Source organism: Pseudophryne corroboree, chromosome 6 (genome assembly GCF_028390025.1).
Source record: "Pseudophryne corroboree isolate aPseCor3 chromosome 6, aPseCor3.hap2, whole genome shotgun sequence".
Classification (NCBI taxonomy): Eukaryota; Metazoa; Chordata; class Amphibia; order Anura; family Myobatrachidae; genus Pseudophryne; species Pseudophryne corroboree.
In genome coordinates, this window is record NC_086449.1 from 39,113,467 (window position 1) to 39,141,040 (window position 27,574).

The window sequence follows — 27,574 nt, forward strand, 5'->3', positions numbered from 1 at the left end:
TGACTACATTTAAGGAAAGACAAACAGTCATATTCTTTGGTTATGGAAGCAAAGATGTGGGCTTGTTTGCTTATCAATACCAAATTCTTGATTCAGTTTTTACAGAAAGTATATTTATCGTCTAAAGCACCGCAATCAGTAAACAAACCATTGCTCATAAATGACCTCGTGGCGCAACGGTAGCGCGTCTGACTCCAGATCAGAAGGTTGCGTGTTCAAATCACGTCGGGGTCAATTACCATTTTGAAGATGAAATTTACCAAATGAAACACCATAAAAGAAACAAATTGCCAAGTCTGTCATCCACCTTCTGTAATGTGATATTTGCTCACAGGGATAACTATATCACCTGCACAGTTTCATAATAAATGCCCATTCTGCTCATTTCTCATAATACTTATACAAAAAATACCCAGTTAATTTGACATCACCATATCTTGACATTGAAGCATACTCTGTACTCTTGGTTTCTTTATGATTAAGTTTTGTTTCATATTGCATCATTTCAATTCCGGTAACTTACATCTTCAAAATTTTACATAAGTGCTAACACCAACAATTACTTTATTTTGTAAGACATTTAGAAGTAATTTGATTTTTTTGATCAATTTTTCCTTTCAGCTTACTTATTTTGCTAAGAATAATGACTACATTTAAGGAAAGACAAACAGTCATATTCTTTGGTTATGGAAGCAAAGATGTGGGCTTGTTTGCTTATCAATAACCAAATTCTTGATTCAGTTTTTACAGAAAGTATACTTATCGTCTAAAGCACCGCAATCAGTAAACAAACCATTGCTCATAAATGACCTCATGGCACAACGGTAGCGCGTCTGACTCCAGATCAGAAGGTTGCGTGTTCAAATCACGTCGGGGTCAATTACCATTTTGAAGATGAAATTTACCAAATAAAACACCATAAAAGAAACAAATTGCCAAGTCTGTCATCCACCTTCTGTAATGTGATATTTGCTCACAGGGATAACTATATCACCTGCACAGTTTCATAATAAATGCCCATTCTGCTCATTTCTCATATTACTTATACAAAAAATACCCAGTTAATTGGACATCACCATATCTTGACATTGAAGCATACTCTGTACTCTTGGTTTCTTTATGATTAAGTTTTGTTTCATATTGCATCATTTCAATTCCGGTCACTTACAACTTAAAAATTTTACATCAGTGCTTACACCAACAATTACTTTATTTTGTAAGACATTTAGAAGTAATTAGATTTTTTTGATCAATTTTTCCTTTCAGCTTACTTATTTTGCTAAGAATAATGACTACATTTAAGGAAAGACAAACAGTCATATTCTTTGGTTATGGAAGCAAAGATGTGGGCTTGTTTGCTTATCAATAACCAAATTCTTGATTCAGTTTTTACAGAAAGTATATTTATCGTCTAAAGCACCGCAATCAGTAAACAAACCATTGCTCATAAATGACCTCGTGGCGCAACGGTAGCGCGTCTGACTCCAGATCAGAAGGTTGCGTATTCAAATCACGTCGGGGTCAATTACCATTTTGAACATGAAATTTACCAAATGAAACACCATAAAAGAAACAAATTGCCAAGTCTGTCATCCACCTTCTGTAATGTGATATTTGCTCACAGGGATAATTATATAACCTGCACAGTTTCATAATAAATGCCCATTCTGCTCATTTCTCATAATACTTATACAAAAAATACCCAGTTAATTGGACATCACCATATCTTGACATTGAAGCATACTCTGTACTCTTGGTTTCTTTATGATTAAGTTTTGTTTCATATTGCATCATTTCAATTCCGGTAACTTACATCTTCAAAATTTTACATAAGTGCTAACACCAACAATTACTTTATTTTGTAAGACATTTAGAAGTAATTTGATTTTTTTGATCAATTTTTCCTTTCAGCTTACTTATTTTGCTAAGAATAATGACTACATTTAAGGAAAGACAAACAGTCATATTCTTTGGTTATGGAAGCAAAGATGTGGGCTTGATTGCTTATCAATAACCAAATTCTTGATTCAGTTTTTACAGAAAGTATACTTATCGTCTAAAGCACCGCAATCAGTAAACAAACCATTGCTCATAAATGACCTCGTGGCACAACGGTAGCGCGTCTGACTCCAGATCAGAAGGTTGCGTGTTCAAATCACGACGGGGTCAATTACCATTTTGAAGATGAAATTTACCAAATGAAACACCATAAAAGAAACAAATTGCCAAGTCTGTCATCCACCTTCTGTAATGTGATATTTGCTCACAGGGATAACTATATCACCTGCACAGTTTCATAATAAATGCCCATTCTGCTCATTTCTCATATTACTTATACAAAAAATACCCAGTTAATTGGACATCACCATATCTTGACATTGAAGCATACTCTGTACTCTTGGTTTCTTTATGATTAAGTTTTGTTTCATATTGCATCATTTCAATTCCGGTCACTTACAACTTCAAAATTTTACATAAGTGCTTACACCAACAATTACTTTATTTTGTAAGACATTTAGAAGTAATTTGATTTTTTTGATAAATTTTTCCTTTCAGCTTACTTATTTTGCTAAGAATAATGACTACATTTAAGGAAAGACAAACAGTCATATTCTTTGGTTATGGAAGCAAAGATGTGGGCTTGTTTGCTTATAAATAACCAAATTCTTAATTCAGTTTTTACAGAAAGTATATTTATCGTCTAAAGCACCGCAATCAGTAAACAAACCATTGCTCATAAATGACCTCGTGGCGCAACAGTAGCGCGTCTGACTCCAGATCAGAAGGTTGCGTGTTCAAATCACGTCGGGGTCAATTACCATTTTATAGATGAAATTTACCAAATGAAACACCATAAAAGAAACAAATTGCCAAGTCTGTCATCCACCTTCTGTAATGTGATATTTGCTCACAGGGATAATTATATCACCTGCACAGTTTCATAATAAATGCCCATTCTGCTCATTTCTCATAATACTTATACAAAAAATACCCAGTTAATTTGACATCACCATATCTTGACATTGAAGCATACTCTGTACTCTTGGTTTCTTTATGATTAAGTTTTGTTTCATATTGCATCATTTCAATTCCGGTCACAGACAACTTCAAAATTTTACATAAGTGCTAACACCAACAATTACTTTATTTTGTAAGACATTTAGAAGTAATTTGATTTTTTTGATCAATTTTTCCTTTCAGCTTACTTATTTTGCTAAGAATAATGACTACATTTAAGGAAAGACAAACAGTCATATTCTTTGGTTATGGAAGCAAAGATGTGGGCTTGTTTGCTTATCAATAACCAAATTCTTGATTCAGTTTTTACAGAAAGTATATTTATCGTCTAAAGCACCGCAATCAGTAAACAAACCATTGCTCATAAATGACCTCGTGGCGCAACGGTAGCGCGTCTGACTCCAGATCAGAAGGTTGCGTGTTCAAATCACGTCGGGGTCAATCACCATTTTGAAGATGAAATTTACCAAATGAAACACCATAAAAGAAACAAATTGCAAAGTCTGTCATCCACCTTCTGTAATGTGATATTTGCTCACAGGGATAACTATATCACCTGCACAGTTTCATAATAAATGCCCATTCTGCTCATTTCTCATAATACTTATACAAAAAATACCCAGTTAATTGGACATCACCATATCTTGACATTGAAGCATACTCTGTACTCTTGGTTTCTTTATGATTAAGTTTTGTTTCATATTGCATCATTTCAATTCCGGTAACTTACATCTTCAAAATTTTACATAAGTGCTAACACCAACAATTACTTTATTTTGTAAGACATTTAGAAGTAATTTGATTTTTTTGATCAATTTTTCCTTTCAGCTTACTTATTTTGCTAAGAATAATGACTACATTTAAGGAAAGACAAACAGTCATATTCTTTGGTTATGGAAGCAAAGATGTGGGCTTGTTTGCTTATCAATAACCAAATTCTTGATTCAGTTTTTACAGAAAGTATACTTATCGTCTAAAGCACTGCAATCAGTAAACAAACCATTGCTCATAAATGACCTCGTGGCACAACGGTAGCGCGTCTGACTCCAGATCAGAAGGTTGCGTGTTCAAATCACGTCGGGGTCAATTGCCATTTTGAAGATGAAATTTACCAAATGAAACACCATAAAAGAAACAAATTGCCAAGTCTGTCATCCACCTTCTGTAATGTGATATTTGCTCACAGAGATAACTATATCACCTGCACAGTTTCATAATAAATGCCCATTCTGCTCATTTCTCATATTACTTATACAAAAAATACCCAGTTAATTGGACATCACCATATCTTGACATTGAAGCATACTCTGTACTCTTGGTTTCTTTATGATTAAGTTTTGTTTCATATTGCATCATTTCAATTCCGGTCACTTACAACTTCAAAATTTTACATAAGTGCTTACACCAACAATTACTTTATTTTGTAAGACATTTAGAAGTAATTTGATTTTTTTGATCAATTTTTCCTTTCAGCTTACTTATTTTGCTAAGAATAATGACTACATTTAAGGAAAGACAAACAGTCATATTCTTTGGTTATGGAAGCAAAGATGTGGGCTTGTTTGCTTATCAATAACCAAATTCTTGATTCAGTTTTTACAGAAAGTATATTTATCGTCTAAAGCACCGCAATCAGTAAACAAACCATTGCTCATTAATGACCTCGTGGCGCAACAGTAGCGCGTCTGACTCCAGATCAGAAGGTTGCGTGTTCAAATCACGTCGGGGTCAATTACCATTTTATAGATGAAATTTACCAAATGAAACACCATAAAAGAAACAAATTGCCAAGTCTGTCATCCACCTTCTGTAATGTGATATTTGCTCACAGGGATAACTATATCACCTGCACAGTTTCATAATAAATGCTCATTTCTCATAATACTTATACAAAAAATACCCAGTTAATTGGACATCACCATATCTTGACATTGAAGCATACTCTGTACTCTTGGTTTCTTTATGATTAAGTTTTGTTTCATATTGCATCATTTCAATTCCGGTAACTTACATCTTCAAAATTTTACATAAGTGCTAACACCAACAATTACTTTATTTTGTAAGACATTTAGAAGTAATTTTATTTTTTTGATCAATTTTTCCTTTCAGCTTACTTATTTTGCTAAGAATAATGACTACATTTAAGGAAAGACAAACAGTCATATTCTTTGGTTATGGAAGCAAAGATGTGGGCTTGTTTGCTTATCAATAACCAAATTCTTGATTCAGGTTTTACAGAAAGTATATTTATCGTCTAAAGCACCGCAATCAGTAAACAAACCATTGCTCATAAATGACCTCGAGGCGCAACGGTAGCGCGTCTGACTGCAGATCAGAAGGTTGCGTGTTCAAATCACGTCGGGGTCAATTACCATTTTGAAGATGAAATTTACCAAATGAAACACCATAAAAGAAACAAATTGCCAAGTCTGTCATCCACCTTCTGTAATGTGATATTTGCTCACAGGGATAACTATATCACCTGCACAGTTTCATAATAAATGCCCATTCTGCTCATTTCTCATAATACTTATACAAAAAATACCCAGTTAATTTGACATCACCATATCTTGACATTGAAGCACACTCTGTACTCTTGGTTTCTTTATGATTAAGTTTTGTTTCATATTGCATCATTTCAATTCCGGTAACTTACATCTTCAAAATTTTACATAAGTGCTAACACCAACAATTACTTTATTTTGTAAGACATTTAGAAGTAATTTGATTTTTTTGATCAATTTTTCCTTTCAGCTTACTTATTTTGCTAAGAATAATGACTACATTTAAGGAAAGACAAACAGTCATATTCTTTGGTTATGGAAGCAAAGATGTGGGCTTGTTTGCTTATCAATAACCAAATTCTTGATTCAGTTTTTACAGAAAGTATACTTATCGTCTAAAGCACCGCAATCAGTAAACAAACCATTGCTCATAAATGACCTCGTGGCGCAACGGTAGCGCGTCTGACTCCAGATCAGAAGGTTGCGTATTCAAATCACGTCGGGGTCAATTACCATTTTGAACATGAAATTTACCAAATGAAACACCATAAAAGAAACAAATTGCCAAGTCTGTCATCCACCTTCTGTAATGTGATATTTGCTCACAGGGATAATTATATAACCTGCACAGTTTCATAATAAATGCCCATTCTGCTCATTTCTCATAATACTTATACAAAAAATACCCAGTTAATTGGACATCACCATATCTTGACATTGAAGCATACTCTGTACTCTTGGTTTCTTTATGATTAAGTTTTGTTTCATATTGCATCATTTCAATTACGGTAACTTACATCTTCAAAATTTTACATAAGTGCTAACACCAACAATTACTTTATTTTGTAAGACATTTAGAAGTAATTTGATTTTTTTGATCAATTTTTCCTTTCAGCTTACTTATTTTGCTAAGAATAATGACTACATTTAAGGAAAGACAAACAGTCATATTCTTTGGTTATGGAAGCAAAGATGTGGGCTTGATTGCTTATCAATAACCAAATTCTTGATTCAGTTTTTACAGAAAGTATACTTATCGTCTAAAGCACCGCAATCAGTAAACAAACCATTGCTCATAAATGACCTCGTGGCACAACGGTAGCGCGTCTGACTCCAGATCAGAAGGTTGCGTGTTCAAATCACGACGGGGTCAATTACCATTTTGAAGATGAAATTTACCAAATGAAACACCATAAAAGAAACAAATTGCCAAGTCTGTCATCCACCTTCTGTAATGTGATATTTGCTCACAGGGATAACTATATCACCTGCACAGTTTCATAATAAATGCCCATTCTGCTCATTTCTCATATTACTTATACAAAAAATACCCAGTTAATTGGACATCACCATATCTTGACATTGAAGCATACTCTGTACTCTTGGTTTCTTTATGATTAAGTTTTGTTTCATATTGCATCATTTCAATTCCGGTCACTTACAACTTCAAAATTTTACATAAGTGCTTACACCAACAATTACTTTATTTTGTAAGACATTTAGAAGTAATTTGATTTTTTTGATAAATTTTTCCTTTCAGCTTACTTATTTTGCTAAGAATAATGACTACATTTAAGGAAAGACAAACAGTCATATTCTTTGGTTATGGAAGCAAAGATGTGGGCTTGTTTGCTTATAAATAACCAAATTCTTAATTCAGTTTTTACAGAAAGTATATTTATCGTCTAAAGCACCGCAATCAGTAAACAAACCATTGCTCATAAATGACCTCGTGGCGCAACAGTAGCGCGTCTGACTCCAGATCAGAAGGTTGCGTGTTCAAATCACGTCGGGGTCAATTACCATTTTATAGATGAAATTTACCAAATGAAACACCATAAAAGAAACAAATTGCCAAGTCTGTCATCCACCTTCTGTAATGTGATATTTGCTCACAGGGATAATTATATCACCTGCACAGTTTCATAATAAATGCCCATTCTGCTCATTTCTCATAATACTTATACAAAAAATACCCAGTTAATTTGACATCACCATATCTTGACATTGAAGCATACTCTGTACTCTTGGTTTCTTTATGATTAAGTTTTGTTTCATATTGCATCATTTCAATTCCGGTCACAGACAACTTCAAAATTTTACATAAGTGCTAACACCAACAATTACTTTATTTTGTAAGACATTTAGAAGTAATTTGATTTTTTTGATCAATTTTTCCTTTCAGCTTACTTATTTTGCTAAGAATAATGACTACATTTAAGGAAAGACAAACAGTCATATTCTTTGGTTATGGAAGCAAAGATGTGGGCTTGTTTGCTTATCAATAACCAAATTCTTGATTCAGTTTTTACAGAAAGTATATTTATCGTCTAAAGCACCGCAATCAGTAAACAAACCATTGCTCATAAATGACCTCGTGGCGCAACGGTAGCGCGTCTGACTCCAGATCAGAAGGTTGCGTGTTCAAATCACGTCGGGGTCAATCACCATTTTGAAGATGAAATTTACCAAATGAAACACCATAAAAGAAACAAATTGCAAAGTCTGTCATCCACCTTCTGTAATGTGATATTTGCTCACAGGGATAACTATATCACCTGCACAGTTTCATAATAAATGCCCATTCTGCTCATTTCTCATAATACTTATACAAAAAATACCCAGTTAATTGGACATCACCATATCTTGACATTGAAGCATACTCTGTACTCTTGGTTTCTTTATGATTAAGTTTTGTTTCATATTGCATCATTTCAATTCCGGTAACTTACATCTTCAAAATTTTACATAAGTGCTAACACCAACAATTACTTTATTTTGTAAGACATTTAGAAGTAATTTGATTTTTTTGATCAATTTTTCCTTTCAGCTTACTTATTTTGCTAAGAATAATGACTACATTTAAGGAAAGACAAACAGTCATATTCTTTGGTTATGGAAGCAAAGATGTGGGCTTGTTTGCTTATCAATAACCAAATTCTTGATTCAGTTTTTACAGAAAGTATACTTATCGTCTAAAGCACTGCAATCAGTAAACAAACCATTGCTCATAAATGACCTCGTGGCACAACGGTAGCGCGTCTGACTCCAGATCAGAAGGTTGCGTGTTCAAATCACGTCGGGGTCAATTGCCATTTTGAAGATGAAATTTACCAAATGAAACACCATAAAAGAAACAAATTGCTAAGTCTGTCATCCACCTTCTGTAATGTGATATTTGCTCACAGAGATAACTATATCACCTGCACAGTTTCATAATAAATGCCCATTCTGCTCATTTCTCATATTACTTATACAAAAAATACCCAGTTAATTGGACATCACCATATCTTGACATTGAAGCATACTCTGTACTCTTGGTTTCTTTATGATTAAGTTTTGTTTCATATTGCATCATTTCAATTCCGGTCACTTACAACTTCAAAATTTTACATAAGTGCTTACACCAACAATTACTTTATTTTGTAAGACATTTAGAAGTAATTTGATTTTTTTGATCAATTTTTCCTTTCAGCTTACTTATTTTGCTAAGAATAATGACTACATTTAAGGAAAGACAAACAGTCATATTCTTTGGTTATGGAAGCAAAGATGTGGGCTTGTTTGCTTATCAATAACCAAATTCTTGATTCAGTTTTTACAGAAAGTATATTTATCGTCTAAAGCACCGCAATCAGTAAACAAACCATTGCTCATTAATGACCTCGTGGCGCAACAGTAGCGCGTCTGACTCCAGATCAGAAGGTTGCGTGTTCAAATCACGTCGGGGTCAATTACCATTTTATAGATGAAATTTACCAAATGAAACACCATAAAAGAAACAAATTGCCAAGTCTGTCATCCACCTTCTGTAATGTGATATTTGCTCACAGGGATAACTATATCACCTGCACAGTTTCATAATAAATGCTCATTTCTCATAATACTTATACAAAAAATACCCAGTTAATTGGACATCACCATATCTTGACATTGAAGCATACTCTGTACTCTTGGTTTCTTTATGATTAAGTTTTGTTTCATATTGCATCATTTCAATTCCGGTAACTTACATCTTCAAAATTTTACATAAGTGCTAACACCAACAATTACTTTATTTTGTAAGACATTTAGAAGTAATTTTATTTTTTTGATCAATTTTTCCTTTCAGCTTACTTATTTTGCTAAGAATAATGACTACATTTAAGGAAAGACAAACAGTCATATTCTTTGGTTATGGAAGCAAAGATGTGGGCTTGTTTGCTTATCAATAACCAAATTCTTGATTCAGGTTTTACAGAAAGTATATTTATCGTCTAAAGCACCGCAATCAGTAAACAAACCATTGCTCATAAATGACCTCGAGGCGCAACGGTAGCGCGTCTGACTGCAGATCAGAAGGTTGCGTGTTCAAATCACGTAGGGGTCAATTACCATTTTGAAGATGAAATTTACCAAATGAAACACCATAAAAGAAACAAATTGCCAAGTCTGTCATCCACCTTCTGTAATGTGATATTTGCTCACAGGGAAAACTATATCACCTGCACAGTTTCATAATAAATGCCCATTCTGCTCATTTCTCATAATACTTATACAAAAAATACCCAGTTAATTTGACATCACCATATCTTGACATTGAAGCATACTCTGTACTCTTGGTTTCTTTATGATTAAGTTTTGTTTCATATTGCATCATTTCAATTCCGGTAACTTACATCTTCAAAATTTTACATAAGTGCTAACACCAACAATTACTTTATTTTGTAAGACATTTAGAAGTAATTTGATTTTTTTGATCAATTTTTCCTTTCAGCTTACTTATTTTGCTAAGAATAATGACTACATTTAAGGAAAGACAAACAGTCATATTCTTTGGTTATGGAAGCAAAGATGTGGGCTTGTTTGCTTATCAATAACCAAATTCTTGATTCAGTTTTTACAGAAAGTATACTTATCGTCTAAAGCACCGCAATCAGTAAACAAACCATTGCTCATAAATGACCTCGTGGCACAACGGTAGCGCGTCTGACTCCAGATCAGAAGGTTGCGTGTTCAAATCACGTCGGGGTCAATTACCATTTTGAAGATGAAATTTACCAAATGAAACACCATAAAAGAAACAAATTGCCAAGTCTGTCATCCACCTTCTGTAATGTGATATTTGCTCACAGGGATAACTATATCACCTGCACAGTTTCATAATAAATGCCCATTCTGCTCATTTCTCATAATACTTATACAAAAAATACCCAGTTAATTGGACATCACCATATCTTGACATTGAAGCATACTCTGTACTCTTGGTTTCTTTATGATTAAGTTTTGTTTCATATTGCATCATTTCAATTCCGGTAACTTACATCTTCAAAATTTTACATAAGTGCTTACACCAACAATTACTTTATTTTGTAAGACATTTAGAAGTAATTTGATTTTTTTTGATCAATTTTTCCTTTCAGCTTACTTATTTTGCTAAGAATAATGACTACATTTAAGGAAAGACAAACAGTCATATTCTTTGGTTATGGAAGCAAAGATGTGGGCTTGTTTGCTTATCAATAACCAAATTCTTGATTCAGTTTTTACAGAAAGTATATTTATCGTCTAAAGCACCGCAATCAGTAAACAAACCGTTGCTCATAAATGACCTCGTGGCGCAACGGTAGCGCGTCTGACTCCAGATCAGAAGGTTGCGTGTTCAAATCACGACGGGGTCAATTACCACTTTGAAGATGAAATTTACCAAATGAAACACCATAAAAGAAACAAATTGCAAAGTCTGTCATCCACCTTCTGTAATGTGATATTTGCTCACAGGGATAACTATATCACCTGCACAGTTTCATAATAAATGCCCATTCTGCTCATTTCTCATAATACTTATACAAAAAATACCCAGTTAATTTGACATCACCATATCTTGACATTGAAGCATACTCTGTACTCTTGGTTTCTTTATGATTAAGTTTTGTTTCATATTGCATCATTTCAATTCCGGTCACAGACAACTTCAAAATTTTACATAAGTGCTAACACCAACAATTACTTTATTTTGTAAGACATTTAGAAGTAATTTGATTTTTTTGATCAATTTTTCCTTTCAGCTTACTTATTTTGCTAAGAATAATGACTACATTTAAGGAAAGACAAACAGTCATATTCTTTGGTTATGGAAGCAAAGATGTGGGCTTGTTTGCTTATCAATAACCAAATTCTTGATTCAGTTTTTACAGAAAGTATATTTATCGTCTAAAGCACCGCAATCAGTAAACAAACCATTGCTCATAAATGACCTCGTGGCGCAACGGTAGCGCGTCTGACTCCAGATCAGAAGGTTGCGTGTTCAAATCACGTCGGGGTCAATTACCATTTTGAAGATGAAATTTACCAAATGAAACACCATAAAAGAAACAAATTGCAAAGTCTGTCATCCACCTTCTGTAATGTGATATTTGCTCACAGGGATAACTATATCACCTGCACAGTTTCATAATAAATGCCCATTCTGCTCATTTCTCATAATACTTATACAAAAAATACCCAGTTAATTGGACATCAGCATATCTTGACATTGAAGCATACTCTGTACTCTTGGTTTCTTTATGATTAAGTTTTGTTTCATATTGCATCATTTCAATTCCGGTAACTTACATCTTCAAAATTTTACATAAGTGCTAACACCAACAATTACTTTATTTTGTAAGACATTTAGAAGTAATTTGATTTTTTTGATCAATTTTTCCTTTCAGCTTACTTATTTTGCTAAGAATAATGACTACATTTAAGGAAAGACAAACAGTCATATTCTTTGGTTATGGAAGCAAAGATGTGGGCTTGTTTGCTTATCAATAACCAAATTCTTGATTCAGTTTTTACAGAAAGTATACTTATCGTCTAAAGCACCGCAATCAGTAAACAAACCATTGCTCATAAATGACCTCGTGGCACAACGGTAGCGCGTATGACTCCAGATCAGAAGTTTGCGTGTTCAAATCACGTCGGGGTCAATTACCATTTTGAAGATGAAATTTACCAAATGAAACACCATAAAAGAAACAAATTGCCAAGTCTGTCATCCACCTTCTGTAATGTGATATTTGCTCACAGGGATAACTATATCACCTGCACAGTTTCATAATAAATGCCCATTCTGCTCATTTCTCATATTACTTATACAAAAAATACCCAGTTAATTGGACATCACCATATCTTGACATTGAAGCATACTCTGTACTCTTGGTTTCTTTATGATTAAGTTTTGTTTCATATTGCATCATTTCAATTCCGGTCACTTACAACTTCAAAATTTTACATAAGTGCTTACACCAACAATTACTTTATTTTGTAAGACATTTAGAAGTAATTTGATTTTTTTGATCAATTTTTCCTTTCAGCTTACTTATTTTGCTAAGAATAATGACTACATTTAAGGAAAGACAAACAGTCATATTCTTTGGTTATGGAAGCAAAGATGTGGGCTTGTTTGCTTATCAATAACCAAATTCTTGATTCAGTTTTTACAGAAAGTATATTTATCGTCTAAAGCACCGCAATCAGTAAACAAACCATTGCTCATAAATGACCTCGTGGCGCAACAGTAGCGCGTCTGACTCCAGATCAGAAGGTTGCGTGTTCAAATCACGTCGGGGTCAATTACCATTTTATAGATGAAATTTACCAAATGAAACACCATAAAAGAAACAAATTGCCAAGTCTGTCATCCACCTTCTGTAATGTGATATTTGCTCACAGGGATAACTATATCACCTGCACAGTTTCATAATAAATGCCCATTCTGCTCATTTCTCATAATACTTATACAAAAAATACCCAGTTAATTTGACATCACCATATCTTGACATTGAAGCATACTCTGTACTCTTGGTTTCTTTATGATTAAGTTTTGTTTCATATTGCATCATTTCAATTCCGGTCACAGACAACTTCAAAATTTTACATAAGTGCTAACACCAACAATTACTTTATTTTGTAAGACATTTAGAAGTAATTTGATTTTTTTGATCAATTTTTCCTTTCAGCTTACTTATTTTGCTAAGAATAATGACTACATTTAAGGAAAGACAAACAGTCATATTCTTTGGTTATGGAAGCAAAGATGTGGGCTTGTTTGCTTATCAATAACCAAATTCTTGATTCAGTTTTTACAGAAAGTATATTTATCGTCTAAAGCACCGCAATCAGTAAACAAACCATTGCTCATAAATGACCTCGTGGCGCAACGGTAGCGCGTCTGACTCCAGATCAGAAGGTTGCGTGTTCAAATCACGTCGGGGTCAATTACCATTTTGAAGATGAAATTTACCAAATGAAACAATATAAAAGAAACAAATTGCAAAGTCTGTCATCCACCTTCTGTAATGTGATATTTGCTCACAGGGATAACTATATCACCTGCACAGTTTCATAATAAATGCCCATTCTGCTCATTTCTCATAATACTTATACAAAAAATACCCAGTTAATTGGACATCACCATATCTTGACATTGAAGCATACTCTGTACTCTTGGTTTCTTTATGATTAAGTTTTGTTTCATATTGCATCATTTCAATTCCGGTAACTTACATCTTCAAAATTTTACATAAGTGCTAACACCAACAATTACTTTATTTTGTAAGACATTTAGAAGTAATTTGATTTTTTTGATCAATTTTTCCTTTCAGCTTACTTATTTTGCTAAGAATAATGACTACATTTAAGGAAAGACAAACAGTCATATTCTTTGGTTATGGAAGCAAAGATGTGGGCTTGTTTGCTTATCAATAACCAAATTCTTGATTCAGTTTTTACAGAAAGTATACTTATCGTCTAAAGCACCGCAATCAGTAAACAAACCATTGCTCATAAATGACATCGTGGCACAACGGTAGCGCGTCTGACTCCAGATCAGAAGGTTGCGTGTTCAAATCACGTCGGGGTCAATTGCCATTTTGAAGATGAAATTTACCAAATGAAACACCATAAAAGAAACAAATTGCCAAGTCTGTCATCCACCTTCTGTAATGTGATATTTGCTCACAGGGATAACTATATCACCTGCACAGTTTCATAATAAATGCCCATTCTGCTCATTTCTCATATTACTTATACAAAAAATACCCAGTTAATTGGACATCACCATATCTTGACATTGAAGCATACTCTGTACTCTTGGTTTCTTTATGATTAAGTTTTGTTTCATATTGCATCATTTCAATTCCGGTCACTTACAACTTCAAAATTTTACATAAGTGCTTACACCAACAATTACTTTATTTTGTAAGACATTTAGAAGTAATTTGATTTTTTTGATCAATTTTTCCTTTCAGCTTACTTATTTTGCTAAGAATAATGACTACATTTAAGGAAAGACAAACAGTCATATTCTTTGGTTATGGAAGCAAAGATGTGGGCTTGTTTGCTTATCAATAACCAAATTCTTGATTCAGTTTTTACAGAAAGTATATTTATCGTCTAAAGCACCGCAATCAGTAAACAAACCATTGCTCATAAATGACCTCGTGGCGCAACAGTAGCGCGTCTGACTCCAGATCAGAAGGTTGCGTGTTCAAATCACGTCGGGGTCAATTACCATTTTATAGATGAAATTTACCAAATGAAACACCATAAAAGAAACAAATTGCCAAGTCTGTCATCCACCTTCTGTAATGTGATATTTGCTCACAGGGATAACTATATCACCTGCACAGTTTCATAATAAATGCCCATTCTGCTCATTTCTCATATTACTTATACAAAAAATACCCAGTTAATTGGACATCACCATATCTTGACATTGAAGCATACTCTGTACTCTTGGTTTCTTTATGATTAAGTTTTGTTTCATATTGCATCATTTCAATTCCGGTCACTTACAACTTCAAAATTTTACATAAGTGCTTACACCAACAATTACTTTATTTTGTAAGACATTTAGAAGTAATTTGATTTTTTTGATCAATTTTTCCTTTCAGCTTACTTATTTTGCTAAGAATAATGACTACATTTAAGGAAAGACAAACAGTCATATTCTTTGGTTATGGAAGCAAAGATGTGGGCTTGTTTGCTTATCAATAACCAAATTCTTGATTCAGTTTTTACAGAAAGTATATTTATCGTCTAAAGCACCGCAATCAGTAAACAAACCATTGCTCATAAATGACCTCGTGGCGCAACGGTAGCGCGTCTGACTCCAGATCAGAAGGTTGCGTGTTCAAATCACGACGGGGTCAATTACCACTTTGAAGATGAAATTTACCAAATGAAACACCATAAAAGAAACAAATTGCAAAGTCTGTCATCCACCTTCTGTAATGTGATATTTGCTCACAGGGATAACTATATCACCTGCACAGTTTCATAATAAATGCCCATTCTGCTCATTTCTCATAATACTTATACAAAAAATACCCAGTTAATTTGACATCACCATATCTTGACATTGAAGCATACTCTGTACTCTTGGTTTCTTTATGATTAAGTTTTGTTTCATATTGCATCATTTCAATTCCGGTCACAGACAACTTCAAAATTTTACATAAGTGCTAACACCAACAATTACTTTATTTTGTAAGACATTTAGAAGTAATTTGATTTTTTTGATCAATTTTTCCTTTCAGCTTACTTATTTTGCTAAGAATAATGACTACATTTAAGGAAAGACAAACAGTCATATTCTTTGGTTATGGAAGCAAAGATGTGGGCTTGTTTGCTTATCAATAACCAAATTCTTGATTCAGTTTTTACAGAAAGTATATTTATCGTCTAAAGCACCGCAATCAGTAAACAAACCATTGCTCATAAATGACCTCGTGGCGCAACGGTAGCGCGTCTGACTCCAGATCAGAAGGTTGCGTGTTCAAATCACGTCGGGGTCAATTACCATTTTGAAGATGAAATTTACCAAATGAAACACCATAAAAGAAACAAATTGCAAAGTCTGTCATCCACCTTCTGTAATGTGATATTTGCTCACAGGGATAACTATATCACCTGCACAGTTTCATAATAAATGCCCATTCTGCTCATTTCTCATAATACTTATACAAAAAATACCCAGTTAATTGGACATCAGCATATCTTGACATTGAAGCATACTCTGTACTCTTGGTTTCTTTATGATTAAGTTTTGTTTCATATTGCATCATTTCAATTCCGGTAACTTACATCTTCAAAATTTTACATAAGTGCTAACACCAACAATTACTTTATTTTGTAAGACATTTAGAAGTAATTTGATTTTTTTGATCAATTTTTCCTTTCAGCTTACTTATTTTGCTAAGAATAATGACTACATTTAAGGAAAGACAAACAGTCATATTCTTTGGTTATGGAAGCAAAGATGTGGGCTTGTTTGCTTATCAATAACCAAATTCTTGATTCAGTTTTTACAGAAAGTATACTTATCGTCTAAAGCACCGCAATCAGTAAACAAACCATTGCTCATAAATGACCTCGTGGCACAACGGTAGCGCGTATGACTCCAGATCAGAAGTTTGCGTGTTCAAATCACGTCGGGGTCAATTACCATTTTGAAGATGAAATTTACCAAATGAAACACCATAAAAGAAACAAATTGCCAAGTCTGTCATCCACCTTCTGTAATGTGATATTTGCTCACAGGGATAACTATATCACCTGCACAGTTTCATAATAAATGCCCATTCTGCTCATTTCTCATATTACTTATACAAAAAATACCCAGTTAATTGGACATCACCATATCTTGACATTGAAGCATACTCTGTACTCTTGGTTTCTTTATGATTAAGTTTTGTTTCATATTGCATCATTTCAATTCCGGTCACTTACAACTTCAAAATTTTACATAAGTGCTTACACCAACAATTACTTTATTTTGTAAGACATTTAGAAGTAATTTGATTTTTTTGATCAATTTTTCCTTTCAGCTTACTTATTTTGCTAAGAATAATGACTACATTTAAGGAAAGACAAACAGTCATATTCTTTGGTTATGGAAGCAAAGATGTGGGCTTGTTTGCTTATCAATAACCAAATTCTTGATTCAGTTTTTACAGAAAGTATATTTATCGTCTAAAGCACCGCAATCAGTAAACAAACCATTGCTCATAAATGACCTCGTGGCGCAACAGTAGCGCGTCTGACTCCAGATCAGAAGGTTGCGTGTTCAAATCACGTCGGGGTCAATTACCATTTTATAGATGAAATTTACCAAATGAAACACCATAAAAGAAACAAATTGCCAAGTCTGTCATCCACCTTCTGTAATGTGATATTTGCTCACAGGGATAACTATATCACCTGCACAGTTTCATAATAAATGCCCATTCTGCTCATTTCTCATAATACTTATACAAAAAATACCCAGTTAATTTGACATCACCATATCTTGACATTGAAGCATACTCTGTACTCTTGGTTTCTTTATGATTAAGTTTTGTTTCATATTGCATCATTTCAATTCCGGTCACAGACAACTTCAAAATTTTACATAAGTGCTAACACCAACAATTACTTTATTTTGTAAGACATTTAGAAGTAATTTGATTTTTTTGATCAATTTTTCCTTTCAGCTTACTTATTTTGCTAAGAATAATGACTACATTTAAGGAAAGACAAACAGTCATATTCTTTGGTTATGGAAGCAAAGATGTGGGCTTGTTTGCTTATCAATAACCAAATTCTTGATTCAGTTTTTACAGAAAGTATATTTATCGTCTAAAGCACCGCAATCAGTAAACAAACCATTGCTCATAAATGACCTCGTGGCGCAACGGTAGCGCGTCTGACTCCAGATCAGAAGGTTGCGTGTTCAAATCACGTCGGGGTCAATTACCATTTTGAAGATGAAATTTACCAAATGAAACAATATAAAAGAAACAAATTGCAAAGTCTGTCATCCACCTTCTGTAATGTGATATTTGCTCACAGGGATAACTATATCACCTGCACAGTTTCATAATAAATGCCCATTCTGCTCATTTCTCATAATACTTATACAAAAAATACCCAGTTAATTGGACATCACCATATCTTGACATTGAAGCATACTCTGTACTCTTGGTTTCTTTATGATTAAGTTTTGTTTCATATTGCATCATTTCAATTCCGGTAACTTACATCTTCAAAATTTTACATAAGTGCTAACACCAACAATTACTTTATTTTGTAAGACATTTAGAAGTAATTTGATTTTTTTGATCAATTTTTCCTTTCAGCTTACTTATTTTGCTAAGAATAATGACTACATTTAAGGAAAGACAAACAGTCATATTCTTTGGTTATGGAAGCAAAGATGTGGGCTTGTTTGCTTATCAATAACCAAATTCTTGATTCAGTTTTTACAGAAAGTATACTTATCGTCTAAAGCACCGCAATCAGTAAACAAACCATTGCTCATAAATGACATCGTGGCACAACGGTAGCGCGTCTGACTCCAGATCAGAAGGTTGCGTGTTCAAATCACGTCGGGGTCAATTGCCATTTTGAAGATGAAATTTACCAAATGAAACACCATAAAAGAAACAAATTGCCAAGTCTGTCATCCACCTTCTGTAATGTGATATTTGCTCACAGGGATAACTATATCACCTGCACAGTTTCATAATAAATGCCCATTCTGCTCATTTCTCATATTACTTATACAAAAAATACCCAGTTAATTGGACATCACCATATCTTGACATTGAAGCATACTCTGTACTCTTGGTTTCTTTATGATTAAGTTTTGTTTCATATTGCATCATTTCAATTCCGGTCACTTACAACTTCAAAATTTTACATAAGTGCTTACACCAACAATTACTTTATTTTGTAAGACATTTAGAAGTAATTTGATTTTTTTGATCAATTTTTCCTTTCAGCTTACTTATTTTGCTAAGAATAATGACTACATTTAAGGAAAGACAAACAGTCATATTCTTTGGTTATGGAAGCAAAGATGTGGGCTTGTTTGCTTATCAATAACCAAATTCTTGATTCAGTTTTTACAGAAAGTATATTTATCGTCTAAAGCACCGCAATCAGTAAACAAACCATTGCTCATAAATGACCTCGTGGCGCAACAGTAGCGCGTCTGACTCCAGATCAGAAGGTTGCGTGTTCAAATCACGTCGGGGTCAATTACCATTTTATAGATGAAATTTACCAAATGAAACACCATAAAAGAAACAAATTGCCAAGTCTGTCATCCACCTTCTGTAATGTGATATTTGCTCACAGGGATAACTATATCACCTGCACAGTTTCATAATAAATGCCCATTCTGCTCATTTCTCATATTACTTATACAAAAAATACCCAGTTAATTGGACATCACCATATCTTGACATTGAAGCATACTCTGTACTCTTGGTTTCTTTATGATTAAGTTTTGTTTCATATTGCATCATTTCAATTCCGGTCACTTACAACTTCAAAATTTTACATAAGTGCTTACACCAACAATTACTTTATTTTGTAAGACATTTAGAAGTAATTTGATTTTTTTGATCAATTTTTCCTTTCAGCTTACTTATTTTGCTAAGAATAATGACTACATTTAAGGAAAGACAAACAGTCATATTCTTTGGTTATGGAAGCAAAGATGTGGGCTTGTTTGCTTATCAATAACCAAATTCTTGATTCAGTTTTTACAGAAAGTATATTTATCGTCTAAAGCACCGCAATCAGTAAACAAACCATTGCTCATAAATGACCTCGTGGCGCAACAGTAGCGCGTCTGACTCCAGATCAGAAGGTTGCGTGTTCAAATCACGTCGGGGTCAATTACCATTTTATAGATGAAATTTACCAAATGAAACACCATAAAAGAAACAAATTGCCAAGTCTGTCATCCACCTTCTGTAATGTGATATTTGCTCACAGGGATAACTATATCACCTGCACAGTTTCATAATAAATGCCCATTCTGCTCATTTCTCATAATACTTATACAAAAAATACCCAGTTAATTTGACATCACCATATCTTGACATTGAAGCATACTCTGTACTCTTGGTTTCTTTATGACTAAGTTTTGTTTCATATTACATCATTTCAATTCCGGTCACAGACAACTTCAAAATTTTACGTAAGTGCTAACACCAACAATTACTTTATTTTGTAAGACATTTAGAAGTAATTTTATTTTTTTGATCAATTTTTCCTTTCAGCTTACTTATTTTGCTAAGAATAATGACTACATTTAAGGAAAGACAAACAGTCATATTCTTTGGTTATGGAAGCAAAGATGTGGGCTTGTTTGCTTATCAATACCAAATTCTTGATTCAGTTTTTACAGAAAGTATATTTATCGTCTAAAGCACCGCAATCAGTAAACAAACCATTGCTCATAAATGACCTCGTGGCGCAACGGTAGCGCGTCTGACTCCAGATCAGAAGGTTGCGTGTTCAAATCACGTCGGGGTCAATTACCATTTTGAAGATGAAATTTACCAAATGAAACACCATAAAAGAAACAAATTGCCAAGTCTGTCATCCACCTTCTGTAATGTGATATTTGCTCACAGGGATAACTATATCACCTGCACAGTTTCATAATAAATGCCCATTCTGCTCATTTCTCATAATACTTATACAAAAAATACCCAGTTAATTTGACATCACCATATCTTGACATTGAAGCATACTCTGTACTCTTGGTTTCTTTATGATTAAGTTTTGTTTCATATTGCATCATTTCAATTCCGGTAACTTACATCTTCAAAATTTTACATAAGTGCTAACACCAACAATTACTTTATTTTGTAAGACATTTAGAAGTAATTTGATTTTTTTGATCAATTTTTCCTTTCAGCTTACTTATTTTGCTAAGAATAATGACTACATTTAAGGAAAGACAAACAGTCATATTCTTTGGTTATGGAAGCAAAGATGTGGGCTTGTTTGCTTATCAATAACCAAATTCTTGATTCAGTTTTTACAGAAAGTATACTTATCGTCTAAAGCACCGCAATCAGTAAACAAACCATTGCTCATAAATGACCTCATGGCACAACGGAAGCGCGTCTGACTCCAGATCAGAAGGTTGCGTGTTCAAATCACGTCGGGGTCAATTACCATTTTGAAGATGAAATTTACCAAATAAAACACCATAAAAGAAACAAATTGCCAAGTCTGTCATCCACCTTCTGTAATGTGATATTTGCTCACAGGGATAACTATATCACCTGCACAGTTTCATAATAAATGCTCATTTCTCATATTACTTATACAAAAAATACCCAGTTAATTGGACATCACCATATCTTGACATTGAAGCATACTCTGTACTCTTGGTTTCTTTATGATTAAGTTTTGTTTCATATTGCATCATTTCAATTCCGGTCACTTACAACTTCAAAATTTTACATCAGTGCTTACACCAACAATTACTTTATTTTGTAAGACATTTAGAAGTAATTAGATTTTTTTGATCAATTTTTCCTTTCAGCTTACTTATTTTGCTAAGAATAATGACTACATTTAAGGAAAGACAAACAGTCATATTCTTTGGTTATGGAAGCAAAGATGTGGGCTTGTTTGCTTATCAATAACCAAATTCTTGATTCAGTTTTTACAGAAAGTATATTTATCGTCTAAAGCACCGCAATCAGTAAACAAACCATTGCTCATAAATGACCTCGTGGCGCAACGGTAGCGCGTCTGACTCCAGATCAGAAGGTTGCGTATTCAAATCACGTCGGGGTCAATTACCATTTTGAACATGAAATTTACCAAATGAAACACCATAAAAGAAACAAATTGCCAAGTCTGTCATCCACCTTCTGTAATGTGATATTTGCTCACAGGGATAATTATATAACCTGCACAGTTTCATAATAAATGCCCATTCTGCTCATTTCTCATAATACTTATACAAAAAATACCCAGTTAATTGGACATCACCATATCTTGACATTGAAGCATACTCTGTACTCTTGGTTTCTTTATGATTAAGTTTTGTTTCATATTGCATCATTTCAATTCCGGTAACTTACATCTTCAAAATTTTACATAAGTGCTAACACCAACAATTACTTTATTTTGTAAGACATTTAGAAGTAATTTGATTTTTTTGATCAATTTTTCCTTTCAGCTTACTTATTTTGCTAAGAATAATGACTACATTTAAGGAAAGACAAACAGTCATATTCTTTGGTTATGGAAGCAAAGATGTGGGCTTGATTGCTTATCAATAACCAAATTCTTGATTCAGTTTTTACAGAAAGTATACTTATCGTCTAAAGCACCGCAATCAGTAAACAAACCATTGCTCATAAATGACCTCGTGGCACAACGGTAGCGCGTCTGACTCCAGATCAGAAGGTTGCGTGTTCAAATCACGACGGGGTCAATTACCATTTTGAAGATGAAATTTACCAAATGAAACACCATAAAAGAAACAAATTGCCAAGTCTGTCATCCACCTTCTGTAATGTGATATTTGCTCACAGGGATAACTATATCACCTGCACAGTTTCATAATAAATGCCCATTCTGCTCATTTCTCATATTACTTATACAAAAAATACCCAGTTAATTGGACATCACCATATCTTGACATTGAAGCATACTCTGTACTCTTGGTTTCTTTATGATTAAGTTTTGTTTCATATTGCATCATTTCAATTCCGGTCACTTACAACTTCAAAATTTTACATAAGTGCTTACACCAACAATTACTTTATTTTGTAAGACATTTAGAAGTAATTTGATTTTTTTGATAAATTTTTCCTTTCAGCTTACTTATTTTGCTAAGAATAATGACTACATTTAAGGAAAGACAAACAGTCATATTCTTTGGTTATGGAAGCAAAGATGTGGGCTTGTTTGCTTATAAATAACCAAATTCTTAATTCAGTTTTTACAGAAAGTATATTTATCGTCTAAAGCACCGCAATCAGTAAACAAACCATTGCTCATAAATGACCTCGTGGCGCAACAGTAGCGCGTCTGACTCCAGATCAGAAGGTTGCGTGTTCAAATCACGTCGGGGTCAATTACCATTTTATAGATGAAATTTACCAAATGAAACACCATAAAAGAAACAAATTGCCAAGTCTGTCATCCACCTTCTGTAATGTGATATTTGCTCACAGGGATAATTATATCACCTGCACAGTTTCATAATAAATGCCCATTCTGCTCATTTCTCATAATACTTATACAAAAAATACCCAGTTAATTTGACATCACCATATCTTGACATTGAAGCATACTCTGTACTCTTGGTTTCTTTATGATTAAGTTTTGTTTCATATTGCATCATTTCAATTCCGGTCACAGACAACTTCAAAATTTTACATAAGTGCTAACACCAACAATTACTTTATTTTGTAAGACATTTAGAAGTAATTTGATTTTTTTGATCAATTTTTCCTTTCAGCTTACTTATTTTGCTAAGAATAATGACTACATTTAAGGAAAGACAAACAGTCATATTCTTTGGTTATGGAAGCAAAGATGTGGGCTTGTTTGCTTATCAATAACCAAATTCTTGATTCAGTTTTTACAGAAAGTATATTTATCGTCTAAAGCACCGCAATCAGTAAACAAACCATTGCTCATAAATGACCTCGTGGCGCAACGGTAGCGCGTCTGACTCCAGATCAGAAGGTTGCGTGTTCAAATCACGTCGGGGTCAATCACCATTTTGAAGATGAAATTTACCAAATGAAACACCATAAAAGAAACAAATTGCAAAGTCTGTCATCCACCTTCTGTAATGTGATATTTGCTCACAGGGATAACTATATCACCTGCACAGTTTCATAATAAATGCCCATTCTGCTCATTTCTCATAATACTTATACAAAAAATACCCAGTTAATTGGACATCACCATATCTTGACATTGAAGCATACTCTGTACTCTTGGTTTCTTTATGATTAAGTTTTGTTTCATATTGCATCATTTCAATTCCGGTAACTTACATCTTCAAAATTTTACATAAGTGCTAACACCAACAATTACTTTATTTTGTAAGACATTTAGAAGTAATTTGATTTTTTTGATCAATTTTTCCTTTCAGCTTACTTATTTTGCTAAGAATAATGACTACATTTAAGGAAAGACAAACAGTCATATTCTTTGGTTATGGAAGCAAAGATGTGGGCTTGTTTGCTTATCAATAACCAAATTCTTGATTCAGTTTTTACAGAAAGTATACTTATCGTCTAAAGCACCGCAATCAGTAAACAAACCATTGCTCATAAATGACCTCGTGGCACAACGGTAGCGCGTCTGACTCCAGATCAGAAGGTTGCGTGTTCAAATCACGTCGGGGTCAATTGCCATTTTGAAGATGAAATTTACCAAATGAAACACCATAAAAGAAACAAATTGCCAAGTCTGTCATCCACCTTCTGTAATGTGATATTTGCTCACAGAGATAACTATATCACCTGCACAGTTTCATAATAAATGCCCATTCTGCTCATTTCTCATATTACTTATACAAAAAATACCCAGTTAATTGGACATCACCATATCTTGACATTGAAGCATACTCTGTACTCTTGGTTTCTTTATGATTAAGTTTTGTTTCATATTGCATCATTTCAATTCCGGTCACTTACAACTTCAAAATTTTACATAAGTGCTTACACCAACAATTACTTTATTTTGTAAGACATTTAGAAGTAATTTGATTTTTTTGATCAATTTTTCCTTTCAGCTTACTTATTTTGCTAAGAATAATGACTACATTTAAGGAAAGACAAACAGTCATATTCTTTGGTTATGGAAGCAAAGATGTGGGCTTGTTTGCTTATCAATAACCAAATTCTTGATTCAGTTTTTACAGAAAGTATATTTATCGTCTAAAGCACCGCAATCAGTAAACAAACCATTGCTCATTAATGACCTCGTGGCGCAACAGTAGCGCGTCTGACTCCAGATCAGAAGGTTGCGTGTTCAAATCACGTCGGGGTCAATTACCATTTTATAGATGAAATTTACCAAATGAAACACCATAAAAGAAACAAATTGCCAAGTCTGTCATCCACCTTCTGTAATGTGATATTTGCTCACAGGGATAACTATATCACCTGCACAGTTTCATAATAAATGCTCATTTCTCATAATACTTATACAAAAAATACCCAGTTAATTGGACATCACCATATCTTGACATTGAAGCATACTCTGTACTCTTGGTTTCTTTATGATTAAGTTTTGTTTCATATTGCATCATTTCAATTCCGGTAACTTACATCTTCAAAATTTTACATAAGTGCTAACACCAACAATTACTTTATTTTGTAAGACATTTAGAAGTAATTTTATTTTTTTGATCAATTTTTCCTTTCAGCTTACTTATTTTGCTAAGAATAATGACTACATTTAAGGAAAGACAAACAGTCATATTCTTTGGTTATGGAAGCAAAGATGTGGGCTTGTTTGCTTATCAATAACCAAATTCTTGATTCAGGTTTTACAGAAAGTATATTTATCGTCTAAAGCACCGCAATCAGTAAACAAACCATTGCTCATAAATGACCTCGAGGCGCAACGGTAGCGCGTCTGACTGCAGATCAGAAGGTTGCGTGTTCAAATCACGTCGGGGTCAATTACCATTTTGAAGATGAAATTTACCAAATGAAACACCATAAAAGAAACAAATTGCCAAGTCTGTCATCCACCTTCTGTAATGTGATATTTGCTCACAGGGATAACTATATCACCTGCACAGTTTCATAATAAATGCCCATTCTGCTCATTTCTCATAATACTTATACAAAAAATACCCAGTTAATTTGACATCACCATATCTTGACATTGAAGCATACTCTGTACTCTTGGTTTCTTTATGATTAAGTTTTGTTTCATATTGCATCATTTCAATTCCGGTAACTTACATCTTCAAAATTTTACATAAGTGCTAACACCAACAATTACTTTATTTTGTAAGACATTTAGAAGTAATTTGATTTTTTTGATCAATTTTTCCTTTCAGCTTACTTATTTTGCTAAGAATAATGACTACATTTAAGGAAAGACAAACAGTCATATTCTTTGGTTATGGAAGCAAAGATGTGGGCTTGTTTGCTTATCAATAACCAAATTCTTGATTCAGTTTTTACAGAAAGTATACTTATCGTCTAAAGCACCGCAATCAGTAAACAAACCATTGCTCATAAATGACCTCATGGCACAACGGTAGCGCGTCTGACTCCAGATCAGAAGGTTGCGTGTTCAAATCACGTCGGGGTCAATTACCATTTTGAAGATGAAATTTACCAAATGAAACACCATGAAAGAAACAAATTGCCAAGTCTGTCATCCACCTTCTGTAATGTGATATTTGCTCACAGGGATAACTATATCACCTGCACAGTTTCATAATAAATGCCCATTCTGCTCATTTCTCATATTACTTATACAAAAAATACCCAGTTAATTGGACATCACCATATCTTGACATTGAAGCATACTCTGTACTCTTGGTTTCTTTATGATTAAGTTTTGTTTCATATTGCATCATTTCAATTCCGGTCACTTACAACTTCAAAATTTTACATAAGTGCTTACACCAACAATTACTTCATTTTGTAAGACATTTAGAAGTAATTAGATTTTTTTGATCAATTTTTCCTTTCAGCTTACTTATTTTGCTAAGAATAATGACTACATTTAAGGAAAGACAAACAGTCATATTCTTTGGTTATGGAAGCAAAGATGTGGGCTTGTTTGCTTATCAATAACCAAATTCTTGATTCAGTTTTTACAGAAAGTATATTTATCGTCTAAAGCACCGCAATCAGTAAACAAACCATTGCTCATAAATGACCTCGTGGCGCAACGGTAGCGCGTCTGACTCCAGATCAGAAGGTTGCGTATTCAAATCACGTCGGGGTCAATTACCATTTTGAACATGAAATTTACCAAATGAAACACCATAAAAGAAACAAATTGCCAAGTCTGTCATCCACCTTCTGTAATGTGATATTTGCTCACAGGGATAACTATATCACCTGCACAGTTTCATAATAAATGCCCATTCTGCTCATTTCTCATAATACTTATACAAAAAATACCCAGTTAATTGGACATCACCATATCTTGACATTGAAGCATACTCTGTACTCTTGGTTTCTTTATGATTAAGTTTTGTTTCATATTGCATCATTTCAATTCCGGTAACT

The 27,574-nt window shown here is 33.5% G+C and overlaps 41 non-coding genes across 41 annotated transcripts; all 41 read left to right on the forward strand.

Moving 5' to 3' along the window:
- The first annotated feature begins 162 nt into the window (after window positions 1-162).
- On the forward strand, window positions 163-234 carry TRNAW-CCA (transfer RNA tryptophan (anticodon CCA)). Its single transcript has one exon. It is a non-coding gene; the product is annotated as a tRNA-Trp (tRNA).
- A 573-nt stretch (window positions 235-807) lies between these two features.
- On the forward strand, window positions 808-879 carry TRNAW-CCA (transfer RNA tryptophan (anticodon CCA)). The gene has a single exon. It is a non-coding gene; the product is annotated as a tRNA-Trp (tRNA).
- Window positions 880-1,452: 573 nt separating this feature from the next.
- Window positions 1,453-1,524, forward strand: TRNAW-CCA (transfer RNA tryptophan (anticodon CCA)). The gene has a single exon. It is a non-coding gene; the product is annotated as a tRNA-Trp (tRNA).
- A 573-nt stretch (window positions 1,525-2,097) lies between these two features.
- TRNAW-CCA (transfer RNA tryptophan (anticodon CCA)) lies at window positions 2,098-2,169 on the forward strand. Its single transcript has one exon. It is a non-coding gene; the product is annotated as a tRNA-Trp (tRNA).
- A 573-nt stretch (window positions 2,170-2,742) lies between these two features.
- On the forward strand, window positions 2,743-2,814 carry TRNAW-CCA (transfer RNA tryptophan (anticodon CCA)). Its single transcript has one exon. It is a non-coding gene; the product is annotated as a tRNA-Trp (tRNA).
- Window positions 2,815-3,387: 573 nt separating this feature from the next.
- TRNAW-CCA (transfer RNA tryptophan (anticodon CCA)) lies at window positions 3,388-3,459 on the forward strand. Its single transcript has one exon. It is a non-coding gene; the product is annotated as a tRNA-Trp (tRNA).
- A 573-nt stretch (window positions 3,460-4,032) lies between these two features.
- TRNAW-CCA (transfer RNA tryptophan (anticodon CCA)) lies at window positions 4,033-4,104 on the forward strand. Its single transcript has one exon. It is a non-coding gene; the product is annotated as a tRNA-Trp (tRNA).
- A 573-nt stretch (window positions 4,105-4,677) lies between these two features.
- TRNAW-CCA (transfer RNA tryptophan (anticodon CCA)) lies at window positions 4,678-4,749 on the forward strand. The gene has a single exon. It is a non-coding gene; the product is annotated as a tRNA-Trp (tRNA).
- Window positions 4,750-5,313: 564 nt separating this feature from the next.
- On the forward strand, window positions 5,314-5,385 carry TRNAC-GCA (transfer RNA cysteine (anticodon GCA)). Its single transcript has one exon. It is a non-coding gene; the product is annotated as a tRNA-Cys (tRNA).
- A 573-nt stretch (window positions 5,386-5,958) lies between these two features.
- Window positions 5,959-6,030, forward strand: TRNAW-CCA (transfer RNA tryptophan (anticodon CCA)). Its single transcript has one exon. It is a non-coding gene; the product is annotated as a tRNA-Trp (tRNA).
- A 573-nt stretch (window positions 6,031-6,603) lies between these two features.
- On the forward strand, window positions 6,604-6,675 carry TRNAW-CCA (transfer RNA tryptophan (anticodon CCA)). Its single transcript has one exon. It is a non-coding gene; the product is annotated as a tRNA-Trp (tRNA).
- Window positions 6,676-7,248: 573 nt separating this feature from the next.
- Window positions 7,249-7,320, forward strand: TRNAW-CCA (transfer RNA tryptophan (anticodon CCA)). Its single transcript has one exon. It is a non-coding gene; the product is annotated as a tRNA-Trp (tRNA).
- Window positions 7,321-7,893: 573 nt separating this feature from the next.
- On the forward strand, window positions 7,894-7,965 carry TRNAW-CCA (transfer RNA tryptophan (anticodon CCA)). Its single transcript has one exon. It is a non-coding gene; the product is annotated as a tRNA-Trp (tRNA).
- Window positions 7,966-8,538: 573 nt separating this feature from the next.
- On the forward strand, window positions 8,539-8,610 carry TRNAW-CCA (transfer RNA tryptophan (anticodon CCA)). The gene has a single exon. It is a non-coding gene; the product is annotated as a tRNA-Trp (tRNA).
- Window positions 8,611-9,183: 573 nt separating this feature from the next.
- On the forward strand, window positions 9,184-9,255 carry TRNAW-CCA (transfer RNA tryptophan (anticodon CCA)). The gene has a single exon. It is a non-coding gene; the product is annotated as a tRNA-Trp (tRNA).
- Window positions 9,256-9,819: 564 nt separating this feature from the next.
- Window positions 9,820-9,891, forward strand: TRNAC-GCA (transfer RNA cysteine (anticodon GCA)). Its single transcript has one exon. It is a non-coding gene; the product is annotated as a tRNA-Cys (tRNA).
- Window positions 9,892-10,464: 573 nt separating this feature from the next.
- On the forward strand, window positions 10,465-10,536 carry TRNAW-CCA (transfer RNA tryptophan (anticodon CCA)). Its single transcript has one exon. It is a non-coding gene; the product is annotated as a tRNA-Trp (tRNA).
- Window positions 10,537-11,110: 574 nt separating this feature from the next.
- On the forward strand, window positions 11,111-11,182 carry TRNAW-CCA (transfer RNA tryptophan (anticodon CCA)). Its single transcript has one exon. It is a non-coding gene; the product is annotated as a tRNA-Trp (tRNA).
- Window positions 11,183-11,755: 573 nt separating this feature from the next.
- Window positions 11,756-11,827, forward strand: TRNAW-CCA (transfer RNA tryptophan (anticodon CCA)). Its single transcript has one exon. It is a non-coding gene; the product is annotated as a tRNA-Trp (tRNA).
- A 1,218-nt stretch (window positions 11,828-13,045) lies between these two features.
- On the forward strand, window positions 13,046-13,117 carry TRNAW-CCA (transfer RNA tryptophan (anticodon CCA)). The gene has a single exon. It is a non-coding gene; the product is annotated as a tRNA-Trp (tRNA).
- A 573-nt stretch (window positions 13,118-13,690) lies between these two features.
- Window positions 13,691-13,762, forward strand: TRNAW-CCA (transfer RNA tryptophan (anticodon CCA)). The gene has a single exon. It is a non-coding gene; the product is annotated as a tRNA-Trp (tRNA).
- Window positions 13,763-14,335: 573 nt separating this feature from the next.
- Window positions 14,336-14,407, forward strand: TRNAW-CCA (transfer RNA tryptophan (anticodon CCA)). Its single transcript has one exon. It is a non-coding gene; the product is annotated as a tRNA-Trp (tRNA).
- A 573-nt stretch (window positions 14,408-14,980) lies between these two features.
- On the forward strand, window positions 14,981-15,052 carry TRNAW-CCA (transfer RNA tryptophan (anticodon CCA)). Its single transcript has one exon. It is a non-coding gene; the product is annotated as a tRNA-Trp (tRNA).
- Window positions 15,053-15,625: 573 nt separating this feature from the next.
- TRNAW-CCA (transfer RNA tryptophan (anticodon CCA)) lies at window positions 15,626-15,697 on the forward strand. Its single transcript has one exon. It is a non-coding gene; the product is annotated as a tRNA-Trp (tRNA).
- Window positions 15,698-16,270: 573 nt separating this feature from the next.
- On the forward strand, window positions 16,271-16,342 carry TRNAW-CCA (transfer RNA tryptophan (anticodon CCA)). Its single transcript has one exon. It is a non-coding gene; the product is annotated as a tRNA-Trp (tRNA).
- A 1,218-nt stretch (window positions 16,343-17,560) lies between these two features.
- TRNAW-CCA (transfer RNA tryptophan (anticodon CCA)) lies at window positions 17,561-17,632 on the forward strand. Its single transcript has one exon. It is a non-coding gene; the product is annotated as a tRNA-Trp (tRNA).
- A 573-nt stretch (window positions 17,633-18,205) lies between these two features.
- Window positions 18,206-18,277, forward strand: TRNAW-CCA (transfer RNA tryptophan (anticodon CCA)). The gene has a single exon. It is a non-coding gene; the product is annotated as a tRNA-Trp (tRNA).
- Window positions 18,278-18,850: 573 nt separating this feature from the next.
- Window positions 18,851-18,922, forward strand: TRNAW-CCA (transfer RNA tryptophan (anticodon CCA)). The gene has a single exon. It is a non-coding gene; the product is annotated as a tRNA-Trp (tRNA).
- A 573-nt stretch (window positions 18,923-19,495) lies between these two features.
- Window positions 19,496-19,567, forward strand: TRNAW-CCA (transfer RNA tryptophan (anticodon CCA)). Its single transcript has one exon. It is a non-coding gene; the product is annotated as a tRNA-Trp (tRNA).
- A 573-nt stretch (window positions 19,568-20,140) lies between these two features.
- Window positions 20,141-20,212, forward strand: TRNAW-CCA (transfer RNA tryptophan (anticodon CCA)). The gene has a single exon. It is a non-coding gene; the product is annotated as a tRNA-Trp (tRNA).
- Window positions 20,213-20,784: 572 nt separating this feature from the next.
- TRNAW-CCA (transfer RNA tryptophan (anticodon CCA)) lies at window positions 20,785-20,856 on the forward strand. The gene has a single exon. It is a non-coding gene; the product is annotated as a tRNA-Trp (tRNA).
- A 573-nt stretch (window positions 20,857-21,429) lies between these two features.
- TRNAW-CCA (transfer RNA tryptophan (anticodon CCA)) lies at window positions 21,430-21,501 on the forward strand. Its single transcript has one exon. It is a non-coding gene; the product is annotated as a tRNA-Trp (tRNA).
- A 564-nt stretch (window positions 21,502-22,065) lies between these two features.
- On the forward strand, window positions 22,066-22,137 carry TRNAW-CCA (transfer RNA tryptophan (anticodon CCA)). The gene has a single exon. It is a non-coding gene; the product is annotated as a tRNA-Trp (tRNA).
- A 573-nt stretch (window positions 22,138-22,710) lies between these two features.
- TRNAW-CCA (transfer RNA tryptophan (anticodon CCA)) lies at window positions 22,711-22,782 on the forward strand. Its single transcript has one exon. It is a non-coding gene; the product is annotated as a tRNA-Trp (tRNA).
- Window positions 22,783-23,355: 573 nt separating this feature from the next.
- TRNAW-CCA (transfer RNA tryptophan (anticodon CCA)) lies at window positions 23,356-23,427 on the forward strand. Its single transcript has one exon. It is a non-coding gene; the product is annotated as a tRNA-Trp (tRNA).
- Window positions 23,428-24,000: 573 nt separating this feature from the next.
- Window positions 24,001-24,072, forward strand: TRNAW-CCA (transfer RNA tryptophan (anticodon CCA)). Its single transcript has one exon. It is a non-coding gene; the product is annotated as a tRNA-Trp (tRNA).
- A 573-nt stretch (window positions 24,073-24,645) lies between these two features.
- TRNAW-CCA (transfer RNA tryptophan (anticodon CCA)) lies at window positions 24,646-24,717 on the forward strand. Its single transcript has one exon. It is a non-coding gene; the product is annotated as a tRNA-Trp (tRNA).
- A 573-nt stretch (window positions 24,718-25,290) lies between these two features.
- TRNAW-CCA (transfer RNA tryptophan (anticodon CCA)) lies at window positions 25,291-25,362 on the forward strand. Its single transcript has one exon. It is a non-coding gene; the product is annotated as a tRNA-Trp (tRNA).
- A 564-nt stretch (window positions 25,363-25,926) lies between these two features.
- TRNAC-GCA (transfer RNA cysteine (anticodon GCA)) lies at window positions 25,927-25,998 on the forward strand. The gene has a single exon. It is a non-coding gene; the product is annotated as a tRNA-Cys (tRNA).
- Window positions 25,999-26,571: 573 nt separating this feature from the next.
- TRNAW-CCA (transfer RNA tryptophan (anticodon CCA)) lies at window positions 26,572-26,643 on the forward strand. The gene has a single exon. It is a non-coding gene; the product is annotated as a tRNA-Trp (tRNA).
- Window positions 26,644-27,216: 573 nt separating this feature from the next.
- On the forward strand, window positions 27,217-27,288 carry TRNAW-CCA (transfer RNA tryptophan (anticodon CCA)). Its single transcript has one exon. It is a non-coding gene; the product is annotated as a tRNA-Trp (tRNA).
- The last annotated feature ends 286 nt before the right edge of the window (window positions 27,289-27,574 follow it).